Genomic DNA, 18,554 nt, shown 5'->3' with positions numbered 1-18,554 from the left:
GTTATTTAGATCATTTCGGGCAAATTAAGTTAGTTTTGTTCCCCAGGATTCGACCCACATCAGTCGACTAAAACCAAGGTACCTACTTTACTGCCAGATGAAGGAGGACAGCAGGTGTCTTAAGGAAACATGCCCTAATGTTTCCACCTGTACCGGGGATCGAACCTCAGTGTGTGAGCTGAGTGCGCTACCAACCGAGCTACGGGTAATATGCTGTTTAATCTAACATGAGGTATCTTATTACTGTAAGATACAGTGGTGAAAGTTATACAGTGTTCACACTCTGAATGTGTTCAGGTGAACGTTCCTTTTGTGTCTAGTATTTTTATGAACACGGGGAAGCGCTAAATCTTTACGGGTTATGCAGCGCCTGCTGATTATCTGTGCTGGAAGGAAGGGTAGTTTTGATTGACTCAAGAGTCCTATAGACCCGGGGTTAGATGTAGGATCCAGGTATCTAAACACACATCATCCTGATTGGAATGTAGAAAGTTGCTGCTCCTGCTGTGGGGGGAGAGGTGCAGGACGTTTCCTTGCTTCACTCACCGTAGGATCCTTGTGTTGAGATCTTTGCCTCGCCAGGATCACGGGTTATTGACGCAAGTCTCAGTAAAACTTGTGTTGTCGTGTGGCTTGGTTTCTTCAGTATAGGACTGTGGTTGTGTTGGAGTGCTGTCCTGGTGCAGCCTTAGTCTCGCAACATTGTTAGTAGAATTACAGACAATATGTTAGGTAAAAGGACACATGTACAGATAATGTGACATTTTTATTGTGGCGCAAAACACTAAACCCCGCCATCACATAGCTGCTACTACTACTATTAGTACTACTACTACAACCATAAGTGCTATTATAACTACTGCTACTAGTACTATTACTACTTACAACGATTATTTTATTCCTTACCTCACTCTAATATATACACCCTCTGTGTCCATGTATTTGTAACGACTTGACAAAGCTCCTGGAGAGCGAAACGTTGACACAATAAAAATGTCGCGTTAGTTGCGCGTGTGCCCTTTTACCTAACACAGCATTAGTCTCACCTGGTGATACAGGTCCTGGTAAGATCAACTTCTTGAAACACTTGTGTCGAAAACTGGTTTGAAATGTAATAATTTATCTCTTGGCTCTATCATAACTCGTTCTTCTTGTCACAGACTAGAAGACACTTCACATTTTTTTACGTTCACTGATAAACGATTTCAGTATATCAGGTATGAGGATACAAAAACAAGTAATTATGCATTTGTAATGCATAATTACTTATTTGGGGACCAGGTCTTCTTTAAGGACAGAATTATCTTTTGTTGTGGTAACATTTCGCTCTGTGCAGAACTTTATCAGGTCTTGGTAATGTTCTACAGAGCGAAACGTTGTTACAAAAACTTGTTCTGCATACATTTTTGTTAATCCTTCCTGTCGGCTTTTCGCCCTTGTAAACAAACCTACACCACTCCACAATGAAGCTCTTCATAGTCCATATCATTCATGGCCTCTGCAGTCATTTCCTTCTTTCCTGTTTTCCTTATTTAACTCCCATTTCCTAGGCGTTGTATTAACCTTGCGGGTTTAGCATGTGCCTGTGAATATTTTAGTTTTCATGCGATACTTCCTACTTTCCATATTTTCCCTTGTTCCTGCTTCTTAACTTTCTGACTTGACATTGCTCGTGCCTCCCTACTTTCTGTCTCCCCCTTGTTCCTACATCCCAGTTTTCTTTCTGCTTTCCATTTTTTCCTGCCTACCAGTTTCCTGACTCACTCTTGTTCCTGCCTACCAGCTTCCTGACTCACCCTTGTTCCTACCTACCAGCGTTCTGACTTACCCTTGTTCCTGCCAACAAGCTTCATGACTCACCATACTCATGCTTCCCTAACCTTCATGTTGTCCTCCACATTACTGTAGTATTCTTGTCTTCTACTCAGTGACATTCCGATGACTGGTTGTCATCAGCAGCATCAAGGTGCGTGCAGCTGTGTGGTGGTGAGGAAGGTGTGTATCTAGTGTGACAGTCTCTGTGGTGTATTGAACGTTCTGCGGTGGCTGTGACGTTCTTACCTCTCCCTCTGCTCACTAACATTCTCACAGGTCAGAGACAGAGAAGCGATTATCAGAGGTTCGAAATCTTACCATCCTCTCCTCTGAATGACCCCACGCGGGTTTAACCCATCATGAAATGCAAGCTAAGGTAGCGGGTAAATGCTCAGCAGCTGCGTCATGCTGACCACTACTGTTTACAGGCGTCAGCCCAGTGACCTTTTCTCGTGTCAGTAGTCGCCAAACGCCTTTCCCTTCTCTAGTGAGTGGCCTGGTAGCCCCTTTACCTCGGGAAACAGGACAGGTGTCACATGAGACGACTTGGCAGATAATGTCCAGTAAACAGCTGCTGTTGGCCTACCCAAGCTAAGTTTTACATGTCTACATATAGTCTGAAAAAGATCTGACTTTTTCCTTAATCATTGTTCTGTAAACTTGAAAGAATACTTTCGGCTTGTCTTGGGATCATTTACTTTCATTGTCACGTTTAGCGTCTCTTATCCTTCGTATTTGAACTGTTTTTAACATGAACATATTACTTCGTAAGGTGCCTCTCCATCTAGGAGAGGATCACCTTTTTGGTCACCCGAAACAAGCGGTTATTTCTTGTGACCGACATCCCAAGACAGAATCGCGTCCAATAAAGGTGTTCAAATTGTGTGTATTTTTTGTTCTTTCACCCATAGTGGTCACATGAGATGTTTTAATCTTCTGTTCATTCATTTGAGAACATTTTTGTTTAGTATCTCCGTGGGGAACATATGTTCTTTGGGGAGCTTGTACAACATTTAGAAATATGTCGTAGTGGCAGTTCTTTCCATTAGTATATGTAACATCTTTGATATGTCTGTTCCTCAACTTGTTCAGCTCTACACTAACCAAGTGTTCACTACGTCCATTGTAATCTATTGAGAAAATATCTTGGACCTTTACTGCGTTATCTATATTATCGTACTTCCCTGTCATATTAAAAAGCTTTTAACGATGTTTCAGTCCGACTTCGACCATTTACAAGTCAGACTAACACGAGAGAGGAGCCAGTATATATAGGCGAACAGGACAGTGAGAGGAAGAAAAAAATAGTGGTAGAGGTAATGCTGGTATTGGAAATAGTAGTAGTGGTAGTAGAAGTAGGAGTAGTTTCAGTGGCACAAGAGATAGAAAGGGAAGTAAAGGGAGGCAATAGTAGTGGTAGTAGCAATAGTAGTGGTAGTAGCAATAGTAGTGGTAGTAGCAATAGTAGTGGTAGTAGCAATAGTAGTGGTAGTAGCAATAGTAGTGGTAATAGCAATAGTCGTCGTAGTAGCAATAGTAGTATTAATGGAGTGGTGGTAGTAGTAATAGTAGAAGTGGGGCAAGTCTAAGGACAAGATTTATGTATATTGATAAAACACATTATACGGTTTATGGCACTTATTGAGAAGACGGGAATATAAGAATTAATAAGGTTACTAGTGGACGATACATCTCAATAAAAATGCCATAAATCATATACTGTCTTACTAAGATAATTGTCAGTATATTCTATCAATGATATACATTTATATTTCTGAGTAGTGGTGCCAAGCTTTTCAGTAACCTTTAGATTATTAATAAGGGCCTTTTTTTCTTGTTAGTATTAGCTGGTTTTCTCACAGATTTAAAGGCATTCCTGGACAACTTCTAGGAAGAGTTCCAGTCACCTTGGCTAAAATTAAATCTCTCTCTCTCTCACTCCAGGGAGAGAGAAATTCTGTCTGTTCCTTCAGTGTTTATATCTGTTTTATGCAGCAATTAATTTTTTTCCCTATAACATTTAGCGCTATCTTAATCTTTCTGTCGAGGTGAGATAATATAAAGTCCTTGAATGTGGCACTCGGAGGACATGTCCCGAGCCATCGTGTTAATCATTGTCTCAGTTATTTCAATAATATCCGGGTTCTGTATATGAATTTAATCTCAACTGGCTTCTCTTGTTGCAGGTATATAGTATACATTACCGAATGTGCAACATTTGGGTAACTTTTGTCTTGAGAAATGAGACACTTGGGCAACATTTTGGAATCTTTATTGAGAAAACGTTTCGCCACACAGTGGCTTCATCAGTCCATTACAAAGAAGAAATGCGGAAATAAAGGAGGAGTTTGAGGTAATCCGTTCCTCAGCCTGGAATCGATGTGTTGGACTGCGTGCGGCCAGCAGTAACAGACTGGTTGATCAGGCCCTGATCCACCGGGAGGCCTGGCCATGGACCGGGCCGCGGGGGCGTTGATCCCCGGAATAACCTCCAGGTAACCTCCAGGTAACCAGTCCATCAATCTTCGAGACTGAGGGACTGATTACCTCAAATTCCTACTCTGTTTCCACCTTTCTTCTTTGTATTAGACTGATGAAGCCAATGTGTGGCGAAACGTTTCCTCAATGAAGATTCCAAAAAATGTTGCCCAAGTGTCTCATTGTTCAACTTGTGGGTTTACTAAACCATTTATCATATTTATTGTCATGTTTCTATCGCTGCTATTATTTGTATCATACTTGATAAGTCAGTTTTTCTTCTGTATCTTCTCCATGTTTGATTTTTCCTCACTAGTTCTTGTTTCTGAGTGGGTTTCTTTTTCACCGCCTTGCAGGATATTGACTGAAAGTTTTGTTGTGTTATCTTGAAAGATTATTTCTAAAATCTGTTGTATCGCAGGTACGGAAGAAAATTCTTGAGTACCTTTGGGAAAAGGCTGGGTAGTAATGGGTGGTTTTGATGAGGATCTGTCTTGTATAGGTCAGAAGACCTGCTGTGGTATTTCTCCATTCTTATGTTCTTATAACTTTTATTGATTAAATCTTTAGTACCACAATTCCTCCTCCTCCTCCTCCTCCTCCTCCTCCTTCTTCTTCTTCTTCTTCTTCTTCTTCTTCTTCTTCTTCTTCTTCTTCTTCTTCTTCTTCTTCTTCTTCTTCTTCTTCTTCTTCTTCTTCTTCTTCCTCTTCTTCTTCTTCTTCTTCTTCTTCTTCTTCTTCTTCTTCTTCTTCTTCTTCTTCTTCTTCTTCTTCTTCTTCTTCTTCTTCTTCTTCTTCTTCTTCTTCTTCTTCTTCTTCTTCTTCTTCCTCTTCTTCTTCTTCTTCTTCTTCTTCTTCTTCTTCTTCTTCTTCTTCTTCTTCTCTCTTTTTTTACGCAGGGTTTGACAAGGTTAGGTTAAGGATCCCTAGCTTTATTGACAAGCTATTTACACGTTAAGGACTCCTAACTTTATTGACAAGCTAAGAGCTGTTACCTATATCAGCTCATTTGAAAGCATTTTTATTGTTATGAGACATACAAGTAGGGAACAGGATGAAGTTGGAGCCATCTGTGGGCCAGCATTTTCATTTGATCAACTGACTTTATCTCGTTGACATCATTATGCTGTACGAATGTGTTCCATACTCGAGTCATCTTGGGTATATATGATCTCAGATGGAGTGATGTTCTGGAGAAGGGTACAGCCAGAGTGAAGTTGCTGCTTTCTGCCCGTCTTGTGGCATAAAAGCTTGTTTCACGCTGTCCTCGAAGTGGATCCAAGTGTAGTACTTTGACAATATTGGCCTTGTACATAACAGTAAGGCCACCCACATCCCTCCTGTGTTGAAAGCTCTGCTGAAATGACAGATCTATCCAGGATGGGTCCAGGCGTGAGATGAGACGTCTTGCTCTGTTCTCTACTCTGTCAAGCAGTCGCAGATGAGAGGGGGGGGGGAGGCCAACCAAGAAAGTGGAGCATACTCAAGGTGTGAGCGTACTTGTGCCTCGTACAGAATCTTGCAAGCCCTACTGTCAAGCAGATGCGAGATACGGCGAAGTGCTGTAAGCTTCCTGGCTGCCTTGTTTGCAAGATCTACAACATGGTTCTTCATGATCAGTTTGGAGTCAAATTTCACCCCAAGGATATCAACTTCTTCTCCAGGTGCCAACACCCTCCCATTCATCCTTACTACTGCACCAGCATTACCATCATGGTGCCTAGAGACGATCATCATTTGCGTTTTCTCAGGTGCAAATGTTACTTGCCATCTATTTCCCCAAGCTGATATAGCTCTTAGCTGGTGATTGATGTAGCTTAGAGCAGCTGGCATTTCTTCTCTTGGATAAGCGAATGTCAGTGTACAGTCGTCTGCATATGCATGGGATTCTGGGATGAGATGAAGAAGGTCGTTAAAGTAGACATTCCATAACAATGGTCCCAGCACGCTTCCTTGTGGAACACTTGCCCCAATAGGATGTCTTGCTGATTCCGTTCCATTGAGAACTACCCTTAGAGATCTACCATGAAGGTAATCACTGAGGAGACATAGCGTAGAGCCTGCAATTTCCAGTGCTTGAAGTTTTGCTAAGAGGCCCTGGCGCCACACCCGGTCGAAAGCACCAGCAATGTCCAGTGCTACCACACAGCTGACTTTGGATTCATCCAGTGACTGGTGCCACTTAGTGGAGAGGTTTAACAACAGATCAGCAGCAGAGTAACCTTTCCTGAAGCCATATTGACGTTCATAAAGTAGTGAGTGGTAGTCAAAAAACTCTCATTTGTCTTGAGATTATTGTCTCAAGGATCTTACCAGTGATTGACAGGAGTGACACTGGTCTGTAGTTGCTGATTTCTGCTCTGCTCTTCTTTTTCTGAACAGGGACTACATTTGCATCTTTCCACAGAGAGGGCCATTTACACTGTACTAGGCAGTGCTGAAAGATGCGAGTTAGAGGTGCTGCTAGCTGGTCTGCACATCTCAGCAATCTTGGGCTCAACTTGTCTGGGCCCACAGCCTTTTCTTGGTCAAGCGATTTAAGAAAGAAATGCACCTCCTCCTGCCTTATTGTCACTCTCTGTCTCTCTCTCTCTGTCTCTCTCTCTCTGTCTCTCTCTCTCTCACTCTCTCTCTCTCTCTCTCTCTCTGTCTGTCTGTCTCTCTCTCTCTCTCTCTCTCTCTCTCTCTCTCTCTCTCTCTCTCTCTCTCTCTCTCTCTCTCTCTCTCTCTCTCTCTCTCTCTCTCTCTCTCTTACACAGGGTTCGACAAGGTTAGTTTAAGGATCCCTAGCTTTATTGACATGCTATTTACACGTTAAGGATTCCTAACTTTATTGACAAGCTAAGAGCTGTTACCTATATCAGCTCATTTGAAAGCATTTTTATTGTTATGAAACATGCAAGTAGGGAACAGGATGAAGTTGGAGCCATCTGTGGGCCAGCATTTTCATCTGATCAACTGACTTTATCTCGTTGACATCATAATGCTGTACGAATGTGTTTCATACTCGAGTCGTCCTGGGGATAAATGATCTCAGATGAAGTGATGTTTTGGAGAAGGGTACAGCCAGAGTGAAGTTGCTGCTTTCTGCTCGTCATGTGGTATAGAAGCTTGCTTCACGCTGTCCTCGAAGTGGATCCAAGTGTGGTACTTTGACAACATAAGAACATAAGAAAGGAGGAACACTGCAGGAGGCCTGCTGGCCCATACTAGGCAGGTCCTTTACAATTCATCCCACTAACAAAACATTTGCCCAACCCAATTTTCAATGCCACCAAGAAATAAGCTCTGATGTGAAAGTCCCACTCAAATCCAACCCCTCCCACTCATGTACTTATCCAACCTTGATTTGAAACTACCCAAAGTCCCAGCCTCAATAACCCAACTAGGTAGACTGTTCCACTCATCAACTACCCTATTTCCAAACCGATACTTTCCTATGTCCTTTCTAAATCTAAACTTATCTAATTTAAATCCATTACTGCGGGTTCTCTCTTGGAGAGACATCCTCAAGACCTTATTAATATCCCCTTTATTAATACCTATCTTCCACTTATACACTTTGATCAGGTCTCCCCTCATTCTTCGTCTAACAAGTGAATGTAACTTAAGAGTCTTCAATCTTTCTTCATAAGGAAGATTTCTAATGCTATGTATTAATTTAGTCATCCTACGCTGAATGTTTTCTAACGAATTTATGTCCATTTTGTGATACGGAGACCAGAACTGAGCTGCATAATCTAGGTGAGGCCTTACTAATGATGTATAAAGCTGCAGTATGACCTCTGGACTTCTGTTGCTTACACTTCTTGATATAAATCCCAGTAATCTATTTGCCTTATTACGTACGCTTAGGCATTGCTGTCTTGGTTTAAGGTTGCTGCTCACCATAACCCCCAAGTCCTTTTCGCAATCTGTATGGCTAAGTTCTACATCATTTAACTTATAAGTACTAGGGTTATGGGCACTCCCAAGCTTCAGAACCTTGCATTTATCTACATTGAACTGCATCTGCCACTTTTCTGACCAAGAATAGAGTTTGTTTAAATCCTCCTGAAGTTCCATAACATCTACGTTTGAATCAATTATCCTACCTATCTTTGTGTCATCGGCAAATTTGCTCATATTACTAGTAATTCCCTCATCAAGATCATTGATATATATTATAAACAACAACGGGCCCAAGACTGATCCCTGTGGAACGCCACTTGTTACAGATCCCCACTCGGATTTAACCCCATTTATGGACACTCTCTGCTTCCTGTCAGTGAGCCATGACTCTATCCACGAGAGCACCCTTCCCCCAATGCCATGAGCTGCCACTTTCTTTAACAGTCTATGGTGCGGAACTCTATCAAAAGCCTTACTAAAATCTAAGTAAATAATATCAAATTCTTTATTGTGGTCAACAGCCTCAAAAGCTTTACTGAAGAAAGTTAATAAATTAGTTAGACAAGACCGGCCTCTTGTGAATCCATGCTGAGTATCATTAATCAAGCTATGCTTATCGAGATGGCTTCTTATAATTTGAGCTATAATTGACTCTAGTAATTTGCCTACAATTGAGGTCAGGCTTATTGGGCGGTAATTTGACGGTAACGACTTGTCCCCTGTTTTAAAAATAGGAGTTACATTAGCCATCTTCCACATATCAGACACTACACCTGTTTGAAGAGATAAATTAAAAATATTAGTTAATGGTTCACAGAGTTCCATTTTGCATTCCTTAAGAACCCTTGAAAAAACCTCATCAGGACCCGGCGACTTATTTTGCTTCATTCTGTCTATCTGCTTCACAACCATCTCACTAGTGACTGTGATGTTACATAATTTATCTTCTTCTAGCCCACTGTAAAAATTTATTACTGGAATATTGTTAGTGTCTTCCTGTGTAAAAACTGAGAGAAAATAATTATTTAAAATCAAGCACATTTCACTCTCTTTGTCAGTAAGGTGCCCATAGTTATTTTTAAGGGGACCTATCTTATCTCTAACTTTTGTTCTATAGACCTGGAAAAAACTTTTTGGGTTAGTTTTAGAATCCCTAGCAACTTTAATTTCATAGTCCCTTTTAGCTTTTCTTATCCCCTTTTTAATGTCCCTCTTAATGTCAATATACTGATTCATAAGATGACCCTCACCTCTTTTGATACGCCTATAAATTCCTTGTACATAACAGTAAGGCCACCCACATCCCTCCTGTGTTGAAGGCTCTGTTGAAATGATAGATTTATCCAGGATTGGTCCAGGCGAGAGATGAGACGTCTTGCTCTGTTCTCTACTCTGTCAAGCAGTCGCAGATGAGAAGGGGGGCAGGCCAACCAAGAAAGTGGAGCATACTCAAGGTCTGAGCGTACTTGTGCCTCGTACAGAATCTTGTAAGCCCTACTGTCAAGCAGATGCGAGATACGGCGAAGTGCTGTAAGCTTCCTGGCTGCCTTGTTTGCAAGATTTACAACGTGGTTTTGTCTCTCTCTCTCTCTCTCTCTCTCTCTCTCTCTCTCTTTTTCACACACACAGACACACAGGCACACAGACACACACACACACACACACACACACACACACACACACACACACACACACACACACACACACACACACACACACACACACACACACACACACAGACACACACACACACACACACACACACACACACACACACACACACACACACACACACACACACACACACACACACACACACACACACACACACACACACACACACACACACACACGCCTCTTAACTGCTTTCAGTTTCAAGCCTGGTAGGCTGCATCAACAACCCTTTCCTCCACTAATACTGCTGTCCGTGCCCTAGATAAATACATTCCTGTCCTAGTGTCACTAGTGCCGCTGACGTCGTCCCAGTTATCAGTACATGGTATCATGAGAAAAATACCAGTGAAAATAAAAAATATAACCTGAGCACTTACATGTGCTTACACACACATCTTCAGAAGATGTGTTTATAAGCACACGAAAACTCTCAGGTTTAATTTTCTATTTTCACTGTGGTATTTTTTTCATGTTTGTGATCATATGTTTTACTGTGATTTCTTCCACATTTAATAAGGCAGAAGGCCGACAATTGGTATAATAGACAATGCAGTGAAGTCTTTATTAGTGCCACATGTTAACTCATTCATGGGTGATATGTACCCATAAGCTCTTCATGGGAGGTGCCGTCATACTGGTGAAAGGCCTTGTTCTAGGGAATTGGAATTACCCTCCATTTCCTTGGATTGAATATGATTACTCCCCATTTCCCTTGGTGCTGTATGGCTCTTATGGGTTTAGTGCTTCCCACTAAGTAATAATAATATATCCATAAAGAATATCATGCATTAAGTGCATTTACCATTTATTGATAAACAACTGATATGTACTGTAAGGAAACTGCATTACCATTTATGGATAATATAGTAACCCTTTAATACTTATCTCGCCATCAGTTAGCACCTGTTGCTCTGGATAATCTTTCATTACCAATGCTCCTTTGCAGCAAAAGGCCACAAATGACGGAGAATCCTTCCATCATCGTCATATCTACTGTTTGTTATACTTGGTAAGCAGGTCGTCTCTCCTTTACTTTCTTACATCATTTCCTCCTGCACTGAGGCAGATAATAGTGTTGTTTATGTTACCAGTAATGTTTCCTAATGTGCCCAAGGACGTGGCGCACACTGCCTCCTCTTCCCGTATATGTTGTACATGTAGAAATAAACATATTTTCATTATTATTATTGTTATTATAAAACTAGTCTGAAAATCCCCGACTATCTAAACGTTCGTTCGGAACGTTTAGTCACTTTTTTCACAGGTGTTAAGATGCGTTTCAATCAGTGACTGGAAGCAGGTAGCAGTCTTAATGACTCTAACACTGACCGTATATATATGCCATAGATTATCATATTTCATATCACGTTTGCAAATATTCGTGAAATTTTATCGTAAATTTCCATCTTCAGAAATCCACTTGTTTTGAACAATAAAAGTCATAATTCCGTAGGTGGACCAAGTCACAAGGAACACACACATTGGGTACAAGTGGTGTAGTGGACAATACTGAAGAAAAGTTTCGGAACAAACTTTTATTGCCACAAACTTTCGCTGACCTGACAAGCCTCTACATAGAGCGAAATATTTTCCTAACAATGTTTTTGTTACGTTTAGTTTCTTCACAAAATTTAGTTGCACTAATGGCCTTTTACCTAACATTGTCGGTAATTCTACCAACATTATTACCATTGCATTTTCTCTCTCACTCTAGGAGAGTCGACGACGCCTGGCAGGAGTGACCACTTAGAATCCGCAACCATCGCTTGTCTCAACAGGTCAGTCACTACCCACGCTCTCCACTTATATCCACACTCTTCAAGTGGAAAGGAAACATTGATGGTAAGTTTATTTAGGTACAATTACACATAATTACAGTTACAAAAATTGTCATATGTAGTAACATATACATAAATTATTTAGGATAACCCCAAAAAAGTCGAAGTGACTTGCCGGCATATAAGGCGCACTTTTTCCCACAAAGTCTTGGCAAATCAGCCTGCGCCTTATATGCTCAAGGTCAGGGTCAAGGGTAGGCTTTGGGTTACACTGTAGCAGTTGTTTACTAAAGTTAACGTTACAACTATACTTGAAAACATCGTCTTATATGTCTCACATGCTCGTGCGCCTTATATGCCGGAAAATACAATATTTCCATTGGGTTCCTTGTAGTATCTTGTTAGTTAAACCTTAAAAGTTAAAACAGCTGAGTAACGCAACTGTGTGAAAAGGAGTTATGATATACTAGGACATATACTAGGAATAAAGTAAACTGAGGTATTTATATTAACATTAGACAGAGGATCAGGTTTCAGTAATAGATACTTGAATGTTAACTACACAAGCAATCACTCTCCTCCATGTCTGTCTGGAGGGATTTTTGATCCAAGATATTAGCGTTAGCCTACTCTTCCTTAGATGAACAATGATTTCTACCCAGGCGGTGTGTGACCTTGAAGTTTTAACTTACATGAAAGCTTTCATTCAACACACGTAAGATTCGTTAGGAAACATGACAAGTGTTTATTGGCGCGGGTCTTAGTAATATGATGACCCGCAGCTGGAGCTTTTGGTTATCTGACTGATGCCTTCCGCTGGCTTACCCGTCCACCCCCTTAAAAAATAATTTAGAATTTTTTTTATACATGTTTACCTTGTACCCGACTCATAATAACCCATAATTTGCTCTGTGACCCACATGAGTTGAATATTTTGCTCTCTGGGTTTAATAACGTGACTTAAACGTCACGTTCGATCACAAAGAAATATTACGTAAGGGAGTTTAGAGTATGGTATACCTGGAGGGGGTTTCGGGGGTCAGCGCCCCCGTGGCCCGGTCTGTGACCAGGCCTCGTGGTGAATCAGGGCCTCATCAACCAGGTTGTTACTGCCGGCCGCACACAAACCGACCTACGAACCACAGCCCAGCTGGTCAGGTACTGACTTAAGGTATCTGTCCAGCTCCTCGAAGACAGCCAGGGGTCTTTTAGTAATCCTCTTTATGTATGCTGGGAGATTGTTGAACAGTCTTGGACCTTTGACGCTTATTGTGTTGTCTCTTAGCGTACTCGTGGCGCCCCTGCTTTTCATTGGGGGAATGTATTTCCTGCCGAGTCTATTGCTTTCACAGGCAGCGATTTTCGTGTGCAAATTTGGTATTAATCCCTCTAGGTTTTTCCATGTGTATATTATCATGTATCTTTCTCGCCTGCGTTCCAGGGAATAAAAGTTAAAGGACTTCAACCGTTCCCAATAATTTAGGTGCTTAATCGTACTAATGTGTGTCGTGAAAGTTCTCTGTACATTCTTCAGGTCAGCAATTTCACCTGCCTTGAAAGGGGCCGTTAGTGTACAGCAGTATTCCAGCCTAGAGAGAACAAGCAATTTGAAGAGAATCATCATGGGCTTGGTATCCCTAGTTTTGAAGGTTCTCATCCATTCTATCATTTTTCTAGCAGATGTAATAGATACATTGTTGTGATCTTTGAAAATGAGATCCTTTGACACTAGATATATGTTAGATATGCCAGTGTTAGTGCTAGGTATGTTAAGAATGTGGGGTGTGTGGTGGTGGTGTTAGATATGCTAGAGTATGAGTCAGGTACAGTATGTGAGGTGTGTTGAGACTGACGTGTGACGTTAGGTAAGAGTTGTGACGGGCGGGTGGGTGAGTGAGTCGAGTGGGTGTGTGGATGACACGCAGCTGCTGCTGCTGCATCAGCTCAGTAACGTTGTGTTGCGGGTTTATCACTAGGCTAGTCTGCAACATAATCCTTGCTCATTTGTCTGATTTCTCTTACCTCACTCACCGTTTACAATACTGACACAGTTTAATAAGGTCGAGTATCCGTAAGCAAACTTTACTCCACTTCTGGAATCTCTAATAGTGGATGTTAACTATTTGAGAATTTACTTGATGGCGAGGCTCGACCCGGGCAGTAGGACTGCCATCTGATACGTTTGCTTGATATTACATCCATTGCTCGTATTGTTTTAATATTTGCCTTTCTACGCTCTGTTTTAAAGAATATTATGTTGTAAAAAACATTACAGGTTACCTAATTGCACAGTCGCCAGTTAAAGTAGGTTAGAGTGCGTGTTGTTATATAAGTTAGTGTTGGTAGCAGGGAGTGCATGGTGAGGAGGGTCGACCTACCTCAGGGGATCAGTGATTGTAGTTGCTGCCACTTCTCTGGTCTTCCCTGTCTCCTTCACTCATCACTTCCCCACACACCACGCTAGCTCCTGGTGTGACTCCTCTCTGTGGCATTAATTTGCGTCTGTGTATGAGGACGGTCTTCACACTCGTGCAGGAACATGTCCCTGTATCTAGATGGTATACACTCACGCACTTACATGTCCGTGTACCTGGACCCTGGACGGTCTACACTCATGCACTAACATGTCCGTGTACCTGGACCCTGGACGGTCTACCCTCATGCACTAACATGTCCGTGTACCTGGACCCTGGACGGTCTACACTCATGCACTAACATGTCCGTGTACCTGGACGGTCTACACTCACGCACTAACATGTCCGTGTACCTGGACGGTCTACACTCATGCACTAACATGTCCGTGTACCTGGACGGTCTACACTCACGCACTAACATGTCCGTGTACCTGGACGGTCTACACTCATGCACTAACATGTCCGTGTACCTGGACGGTCTACACTCACGCACTAACATGTCCGTGTACCTGGACGGTCTACACTCACGCACTAACATGTCCGTGTACCTGGACGGTCTACACTCACGCACTAACATGTCCGTGTACCTGGACGGTCTACACTCACGCACTAACATGTCCGTGTACCTGGACGGTCTATACTCACGCACTAACATGTCCGTGTACCTGGACGGTCTACACTCACGCACTAACATGTCCGTGTACCTGGACGGTCTACACTCACGCACTAACATGTCCGTGTACCTGGACGGTCTACACTCACGCACTAACATGTCCGTGTACTTGGACGGTCTACACTCACGCACTAACATGTCCGTGTACCTGGACGGTCTACACTCACGCACTAACATGTCCGTGTACCTGGACGGTCTACACTCATGCACTAACATGTCCGTGTACCTGGACGGTCTGCACTCACGCACTAACATGTCCGTGTACCTGGACGGTCTACACTCACGCACTAACATGTCCGTGTACCTGGACGGTCTATACTCACGTACTAACATGTCCGTGTACCTGGACGGTCTACACTCACGCACTAACATGTCCGTGTACCTGGACGGTCTACACTCACGCACTAACATGTCCGTGTACCTGGACGGTCTACACTCACGCACTAACATGTCCGTGTACCTGGACGGTCTACACTCACGCACTAACATGTCCGTGTACCTGGACGGTCTACACTCACGCACTAACATGTCCGTGTACCTGGACGGTGTACACTCACGCACTAACATGTCCGTGTACCTGGACGGTCTACACTCACGCACTAACATGTCCGTGTACCTGGACGGTCTACACTCACGCACTAACATGTCCGTGTACCTGGACGGTCTACACTCATGCACTAACATGTCCGTGTACCTGGACGGTCTACACTCACGCACTAACATGTCCGTGTACCTGGACGGTCTACACTCATGCACTAACATGTCCGTGTACCTGGACGGTCTACACTCATGCACTAACATGTCCGTGTACCTGGACGGTCTACACTCATGCACTAACATGTCCGTGTACCTGGACGGTCTACACTCATGCACTAACATGTCCGTGTACCTGGACGGTCTACACTCATGCACTAACATGTCCGTGTACCTGGACGGTCTACACTCATGCACTAACATGTCCGTGTACCTGGACGGTCTAAACTCACGCACTAACATGTCCGTGTACCTCGACGGTCTACACTCACGCACTAACATGTCCGTGTACCTGGACGGTCTACACTCACGCACTAACATGTCCGTGTACCTGGACGGTCTACACTCACGCACTAACATGTCCGTGTACCTGGACGGTCTACACTCACGCACTAACATGTCCGTGTACCTGGACGGTCTACACTCACGCACTAACATGTCCGTGTACCTGGACGGTCTATACTCACGCACTAACATGTCCGTGTACCTGGACGGTCTACACTCACGCACTAACATGTCCGTGTACCTGGACGGTCTACACTCACGCACTAACATGTCCGTGTACCTGGACGGTCTACACTCACGCACTAACATGTCCGTGTACCTGGACGGTCTACACTCACGCACTAACATGTCCGTGTACCTGGACGGTCTACACTCACGCACTAACATGTCCGTGTACCTGGACGGTCTACACTCACGCACTAACATGTCCGTGTACCTGGACGGTCTTCACTCACGCACTAACATGTCCGTGTACCTGGACGGTCTACACTCACGCACTAACATGTCCGTGTACCTGGACGGGCTACACTCATGCACTAACATGTCCGTGTACCTGGACGGTCTACACTCACGCACTAACATGTCCGTGTACCTGGACGGTCTACACTCATGCACTAACATGTCCGTGTACCTGGACGGTCTACACTCATGCACTAACATGTCCGTGTACCTGGACGGTCTACACTCATGCACTAACATGTCCGTGTACCTGGACGGTCTACACTCATGCACTAACATGTCCGTGTACCTGGACGGTCTACACTCATGCACTAACATGTCCGTGTACCTGGACGGTCTACACTCATGCACTAACATGTCCGTGTACCTGGACGGTCTACACTCACGCACTAACATGTCCGTGTACCTGGACGGTCTACACTCACGCACTAACATGCACACACACGCACTTCCAGTTTTGTTATATCCTGCTGTATAAAAATAACACCTTGATTTTATAGACACATTTATATCTTCTGGTAGGTCATTTATACGAGTTAAAAACATGAGGGTGAGCAGTAATCTTTGTGAGCCCCGCTAGTGACATCCCACATCTCACACACAGAGGTCCGGGGATCGATCCCCGGTACGGCTGGAAGCATTAGAACGTGTTTCCTTAGGACACCTGCTCTCCCTGTTCACCTATCAGTAAAATAAGTATCTGGGTGTTAAGCGACTGGTGTGGGTCACATCCTGGGAGAAAATTACCTAATTTGCCCGAAATGTTCTGCATAACAAAGGGCTTACTATATAATAGTATCTCATTGTCAGGTCTATACACCTTGTACATATACTTGTAGAAATAGATCATTATTATTATTATTATTACTACTACTACTACTACTACTACTACTACTACTACTACTACTACTACTACTACTACTACTACTACTACTACTACTACTACTTTTTACATTTGTTTGAAAAAAAAACTTCTCGTATTGCTGGCAATGCTCTGCGTAACTATGGGCTGTCTCCATGTACACCTAAATGTCACCCATCTCTGTACATTGTACAGAATGTTTCAAAATCTTGGACCCAGTTTCAATGCAGTTTGCTCTGAAATTGGGTGCATCTCTTTGTAACTCCCTATAATGCAGAAATATGATTATTAATATTATTTATTGCAGTAAGTTATCTTTCACTGTATATATATATATATATATATATATATATATATATATATATATATATATATATATATATATATATATATATATATTATGCAGGACAAGCCACGGAAGGGTGGAAATCTTTAGCTCAAGTACTTTCACACTTCTTAGTGCGTCATCAGGAGCTGTGCAATGTTGTAAGGGAGCAACCAAAGCAGGAAGGTCTCAGAATAGCGTAGGTGTCACCGTCCACGGTTGCCCTTAGACTGGGTTAGTGGTCGGTGCCAACCCCACCCTACCATCATCTCCCTACTATCCATATGGGGTAGGAGGGTTTCTGAGATGTCAAGTATGAAATTAGAAGATATAAAAAGTCAGCCCTAAGCCTTTTCTAATCGTTTATAACAGGTCATGTGGTTTGAGAAAATAAGTTGTCCGTTAGATACTGTTGACATGGATTGCTGTTATTCTGTGTGACCTTTTCAAATAATGAAAGAAAGGCATACAGTGTGCTACTCTGGGGTACTCGAATGTTCTACCCATGTACTCAGAAGTATCTCTTCCTAAATATTGTATACATGGGGACTTCTATGCCTACCCGATAATATTTCTGTGATCTTAATTCTACTAATACCCTTTAACCTCTCCTTACGTTATCTCGTTATCTTGTGTGCTTGTCATTGTATGGTACATTAACTACAGGTGTTATATAACCTTCAAAACTGACGTGGTGTGAAGTTTTGGTGCGTAGACACTGGTCGGTCGTCACCAATCCATCAACCACCTGGCATAATGAACAATCCTGTGATTTTGTATAGCACTGTTGTTTAAGATTGTGTACAGTGGACTCTACTAAACTGTCGTAGACACTGGTCGGTCGTCACCAATCCATCAACCACCTGGCATAATGAACAATCCTGTGATTTTGTATAGCACTGTTGTTTAAGATTGTGTACAGTGGACTCTACTAAATAATTATCGAGCTTGTATAACCCATAATTTGAGTTGTATACTGTATTCCTTTCATGTTTCAAGAGGGAAGATTCAATTATGTTTCTTTCCATGACAGAACTGTTTGGTACTATAATCTGGGCAGCATCCCTCCCCGGTGGGTGATTACATGCACTAACCTGGTTAAAGATAGCATTCGACTCCTGCCCTGTCCTGACCGAGTATTTATGCT

At 42.7% G+C, this 18,554-nt stretch overlaps 1 protein-coding gene across 3 annotated transcripts in view; it reads left to right on the top strand.

The window, feature by feature from the left end:
- Window positions 1–18,554, top strand: part of Ae2 (Anion exchanger 2) — a 434,313-nt gene that overhangs the window by 64,411 nt on the left and 351,348 nt on the right. The window contains exon 2 of one of the 3 annotated variants that reach the window (XM_070102192.1): window positions 11,576–11,636. The gene's annotated coding sequence lies outside the window, so the exon portion shown is untranslated. Of the gene's footprint in view, window positions 1–11,572; window positions 11,701–18,554 lie in introns of all 3 variants that reach the window. The other 2 variants (XM_070102191.1, XM_070102193.1) reach the window with 2 other exon arrangements.

Source organism: Cherax quadricarinatus, chromosome 80 (genome assembly GCF_038502225.1).
Source record: "Cherax quadricarinatus isolate ZL_2023a chromosome 80, ASM3850222v1, whole genome shotgun sequence".
In the NCBI taxonomy this organism is placed as follows: domain Eukaryota; kingdom Metazoa; phylum Arthropoda; class Malacostraca; order Decapoda; family Parastacidae; genus Cherax; species Cherax quadricarinatus.
The sequence above is the reverse complement of the archived record's forward strand: the minus strand, read 5'-3'. Positions and strand labels throughout refer to the sequence as shown.